This window comes from Hoplias malabaricus, chromosome 5, assembly GCF_029633855.1.
Source record: "Hoplias malabaricus isolate fHopMal1 chromosome 5, fHopMal1.hap1, whole genome shotgun sequence".
Taxonomy (NCBI): Eukaryota; Metazoa; Chordata; class Actinopteri; order Characiformes; family Erythrinidae; genus Hoplias; species Hoplias malabaricus.
In genome coordinates, this window is record NC_089804.1 from 41,202,540 (window position 1) to 41,208,539 (window position 6,000).

Here is a 6,000-nt window from a genome sequence, read left to right on the forward strand (position 1 = left end):
GGTTACAGATAATGAATGAATGAATGAATGCTTTGTGCAATTATAAATCTCACCAGAGAGGTCTCCAGATCCTCAAAACATATGTTTCCATAGCCAGTGACATTTAAATGTACGTTTTTTGACTCTTATTGATTCATTTTTTATTGTTATTTATAGCTAGGACCTAAATTATTTTAAATTTACTCTGTAGTTCATAGCTGTAGGCCTCCTGTGTATTCACCAGAAATTTGCAAACATTTTGAAGTTTGTTTAATAATAAATTAAATATTATGAAATAAAACTAGGCTGATCTATTAAAAAAAAAACGTCCAATATCTCCAACCACAAAACTATTTCTTTAGCGAGTAATTTGCATTGCGCCTCAGTTCGTACTTGTCCATTCTGAAAACTGGGTGGCACATCAAATACTTTCAGCCGGGTTCCGTTAAATAATTAATGCTCTGCTTCCAAGATAATTCCACTGGAAGGCCGTCCATGCTGAAACATCAGATTCCCCTGGGACCAAGCAGATGTTTACAATAGATTGCAATCAAAGAGGCATCCCAGTACATGCCAGCTAGCTCTGAAGACAACACCACAGCGGCTGGCTGTCACAGCCATCCACATAGGTTTGTTGTTATACCATACTACGCTCAATTACGTGCTCTAAAGAGCTAATTCTGAACCAGAAAGAAAGATGAGACTTTATTGTGGCTCAGTTTTGAGGTCACCTTAAGAGTTATTCTCAGGAGAACCAGATCTGACAAGCCAAAACCCACATAGCCTGCAGCCGCCGTGGAGTAACTGGCGGTGATCCTTCTTATTTTATGCACTTGGCCCAACATTAGAGCAGATCGTGTTCACAGAAATTAACGTTTCTAATAAACCGCATGAGCCGAATCCACAATGCATGGATACTAAGTCCGTATAGCTTGCAGGCATTGATAAAACAGTCATTTCTGTCCTATTATGGTTGTAAAGAGAATCTGCATATTTTGGATCAGTGTGGAAATAACTTCTCCAGCAGAACAAGGCAGCGGGGATTAGTCATGGCCGATGTTTCCCTCCATCCCCTCCTCCTTTATCATTTATCCATCTTTCTTCTTCGTCCTTTTTTCTCCTTGTCACCTTCCCCCACTTTCCTGGCTGCCGTATTCTACCCCCCACCAATACAAATTAGTATTATACCCATGAAATTAAAATGCAGGTCCCTGGAGATAGCCACAGAGATTAGCTATACTGCAGGTATTTAGAGATACACATGTCACGGCAAGTCAAATTAATTTCATGATAGCCCGAGACTTGAAAGCGATCCATGGCTGCTTGTCTGGCATGTATATTGTATGTTCATTAATAAGGTTCGCTATGTCTGGGGGCAAAGAATCGCTGTTCAGCGGATTGGCAGGAAAGAAATTGCCAAAAAATGGTATCCTGGCAGTGGGCTGTTCGTGCTGGATGGTGGGGTGGTGCTACATTTCAAGCAGAAGATGTTTATCCTCTGCTTAATTCGTCAGCTGTGCTGAGTCTTGACGTTTAATGATGAGTGGAGCTAATGCAGGACCGCTGTGATAAGGGTCTGGCAAAGTGCATTCGATTTAAAGCTATTAATGCATGTTAAATCACAGCAAAACCGCACATAAATATCTGTATAAAACATGGCATTGGAAGATAAAATACTACAGGTGTTCTGCCAAAGAAGCAGAGTATTTGTTGCTGTAAAATGCTTTGATACATTTGTACTGTACACTTTTGCGAACAACACAGTTCTTAACGTATTGTGTGTGTGCGTGTGTGTGTGTGAAGGCAGGTGCTGCAAAATCCCTTATTAAATGATGGCTTAATTGGACCCCTCATTCAATTCAATCAAATAAAAAAAATGCAATTGAATTAATGCAAAATCAATACACTCCATTTGTAATCATTAAGATGAAGCATGAAACCTGCAGCACGTGTCACACTGCTGGCCGTCTGGTCTGTCTGTCTCAGCAGGTTCAGCTGAGGTGAAATACACATTCTCCCTCTTTCTCTCTTTTGCTCCGTCTGTCTCATACACATCACGCGGCAGTCATCATCATTATGCGCCTCTGTCCTCTCATAGGCCAGTCGGACAGTGCTGTCGGTCAGAGACTAATCTATGGCTCACCTCAGCAAAGTCAAACCAAGCGGAGCTCCAGCCCAGGGCTTGCGTCTTGCATTTAAATGGCAGTAAATTGCGCTTCTTTCTCCCCCAGAGACCATCATTTTCCCATGTAATGGTGTCTGATGGGAGTGGGTGTGATTTTACCGTCAGCGGCTGTCAAGGCTAGTGGCTGGTGCTGAGTTTTAATGCGGTGAGATCTAGATACAGACAGACGTGGTGCGTGGAATGCCACCTGAAGTGGAGCTCATAACGCAGGGGAGGAAATGGGGACACCAAGGAGGACTTGGCCTGTGTCTTAAACTGAATATCACTCCCATGTCACCTTTTTTTTAACTTTTGACTAAGGTCCGTGAAAACCACGCTTGTGAAAAACTCAGAAAAGTGTGAGCAGAGAGTTCACTGCAGCCATAAGGATACATATGTGTATTTAATATGATTTGCTGACACATTTTTATCTTATAAGTATTGCTGATGCACCTACTGGGGCCCCATGAAAATATATTAGGCCTATACACTCTAAGGAGATACACGCATACAGTGACACTACAATAACACACACACAACACAACAAGAGAAAAGTCATTTGTTTAGAATTTTTATTGAAAGGATTTTTAATCATTTTTCTCTTTTTCCTAATAATAATAATAATAATTCCCATGGACTCCCTGCAATTACTCCAGCAAACATCATTCAACACAATGCTTCTCTCTCTCGCTCTCTGTCTGTCTGTCTGTCGCTCTCTGTCTGTCTGTCTCTCTCTCTCTCGCTCTCTGTCTGTCTCTCTCTCTCTCGCTCTCTGTCTCTCTCTCTCTGTCTCCCTCTGTCTCTCTCTCTCTCTCTCTCTCTCTGTCTCTCTCTCTCTCTCTCTCTCGCTCTCTCTCTCTGTCTCCCTCTCTCTCTCGCTCTCTGTCTGTCTCTCTCTCTCTCTCCTCCTTGATCCCTCCATTCTGGAAACATCACAGTTATTTAGCAGTTGTAATTTTAAGGTATAAATAGTACATAGTGTTCCTTTAACCCCTTAGTGGTTTAGGAAAAAGCGTTCAGAAACTGTTGATACTTTCTTTACACAATTTTCAGAACCCTTTATATCTCCTGAGATTAAGAAATACATTTTTGCTTTGGGTGGTTCCTCTACACTGAGGTGAGTGAGAACTAGTTTTGGATGAATTCCTCAGCACTTCAGCTCTTATTGAGGCTCATCAAAGTCTAAATCTTTAAGTGAACACAAAGCAATATATGCTTCAAGCCCCTCCTGCTCCATTCTCAGTGACAGCTGTCTTATAAAAGGCAGTAGATGGAGCCAGGCAACACCATGCTGTCAAAGCTCCTTTGCCAAGAGCCCTATGTGTAAATGGAGTGTGTGATGACTTGTGCAGTGTGTAATATGGAGTAAGACCGGGGCTATACATGAGGAGACATACTGGTTGCCCATAAAAGCTTCTCTTGAAAATCAATGAAGCATTGATATTGATTTTGCACAAATGTACAGAATATGGATCGAGGGCTGAAAACCACTTAGATCCAGAATACAAATATCTGATGAGCCTCATGTCCAGGAATGTTGCAGTGAAACCTGGCTTTTGGGGAAATACATCAGCTTAAAGAGTGCATCTGCCAAAACCTATAGTTTTATTCTACTTTCCACTTTTGGTGCAGTGGGGCATTGTCTCTGTGACAGTGTCTGCTGCAGATAGATGTGTTACAGTGGATATAACAGTTCTGCATGGCAGATGTGAGGAAACTGTTACATTATCCCTCACCAACAACACATTAAATCAACAACTGTCCCAGAATACAGGCTGATTCACTGTCAACAGACAAGGGTTACATTCTATGGATTGACTGATTCACTGTGTGTGTGTGTGTGTGTGTGTGTGTGTGTGTGTGTGTGTGTTTTACGTCATATTTGTACAAAATTAAATAAAGGTCACGTAACCACGATTTGGTACAAAGATATGAAAAATACACAGAATAAAAACTTAACTTTGTCTCGTATGAATTTCAGAAATGACACAGGGATTTAGAAAATTAACTTCCACCAGTAAATCCCAAGTCACTTGGTGATGAGCAAAGACAATCCACAGACTGTAGAGCGAAGACTGACACTGACTGGACATGAGCTTTGTTACGGACTGCTGAGATTATGAGCTCAAGAAAAGACTTGAGTTTAACAAAACATTCATTCATTTTCAGTGACCCTTATCCAGTTCAGGGTCACGGTGGGTCCAGAGCCTACCTGGAATCATTTGGCACAAGGCGGGAATACACCCTGGAGGAATGAATCCAATCCACCTACCAACGTGTGTTTTTTTTTTGGGACTGTGTGAGGAAACCGGAGCACCCAGAGGAAACCCACGCAGACACAGGGAGAACACACCAACTCCTCACAGACAGTCACCTGGAGGAAACCCACGCAGACACAGGGAGAACACACCACACTCCTCACAGACAGTCACCCGGAGGAAACCCACGCAGACACAGGGAGAACACACCACACTCCTCAGAGACAGTCACCTGGAGGACACCCACACAGACACAGGGAGAACACACCACACTCCTCACAGACAGTCACCCAGAGGAAACCCACGCAGACACAGAGAGAACACACCACACTCCTCACAGACAGTCACCCGGAGGAAACCCACGCAGACACAGAGAGAACACACCACACTCCTCACAGACAGTCACCCGGAGGAAACCCACGCAGACACAGGGAGAACACACCACACCCCTCACAGACAGTCACCCGGAGGAAACCCACGCAGACACAGGGAGAACACACCACACTCCTCACAGACAGTCACCCGGAGGAAACCCACACAGACACAGAGAGAAAACACCACACTCCTCACAGATTTCACACTCATTTCAGTTCTCGTTTGATACATGATACAGTTATAAATATCATAGAACTATTAAGAAAATGGTGGATTCTAAACTTTCAATCGATATCATGTTTGAATGTAGAAGTAGCAAAGGATGATTTGTGTTTGATGAAATGTTACTGTGCCATGTTTTCCAAGTTAATAGACTGGGATTAAAAAAAAAAGAATAAAATATACTGTGGAAACACTGTAAGAAATGGAAAAGGATATTTACGTACAATAAGATGAGTCAAGTGATACTTATTGTGACAATAGAAACGTACGCAGGCGTTTTACTTCCTTCAAGGGCTGCCTGGTGTGTTCACGACTGTAGAAACACACCAACATTGTGTTGACATATATTTTTCTCTGCTCTGCTTGTGTGTCAATGCCATCCAGCCTTTTGCCTCTCGGTTTCAACCAAAGCCTCATTCCCCTGCATCCGAGTGGGACGTATGCTGGGGGTCACAATCCTGTACCAATTACTCCCTGCCTGTGAGGCAGCCCAAGCACACGGTTTAATAATATTTTGATCTGAGCAGTGTTCGCTCCATTGGCCCTGTGGGACCTGCCGCTTCTGTGTCGTCTTCTGCTCTTGATCTCCCTCCTCAAGGCCTGCCTAGCCACTCCCGCTCCCCATCCGATGGCAGGAAAGCTGCCGGATTGGCCTCTACCCACATTCTTCCTGCTGATTTGCAGCATCTGCAAGAGCCTCTCATTCACTAACAACAAGACCTGGATCCAGCTGCAGGCAGAGTATGCTAATATTCAGAGCATTGCATAACAAGACGGCTTTTGAAAAGCTTTCAGCAGAATTGGAGTTGAGGAATGCTCTAATACACACACACACACACACACACACACACACACACACACATACACACACAATTTTTTTTTTTCACATGTGGTGAACATCTTTGTGTTTTCTAAAAAGATGAAGATGACACTTTGGGCAGAATTGAGGGGATGTGTCTGTTGACAAATGCACCCTTAACCACTCAGATATATCACTGAACT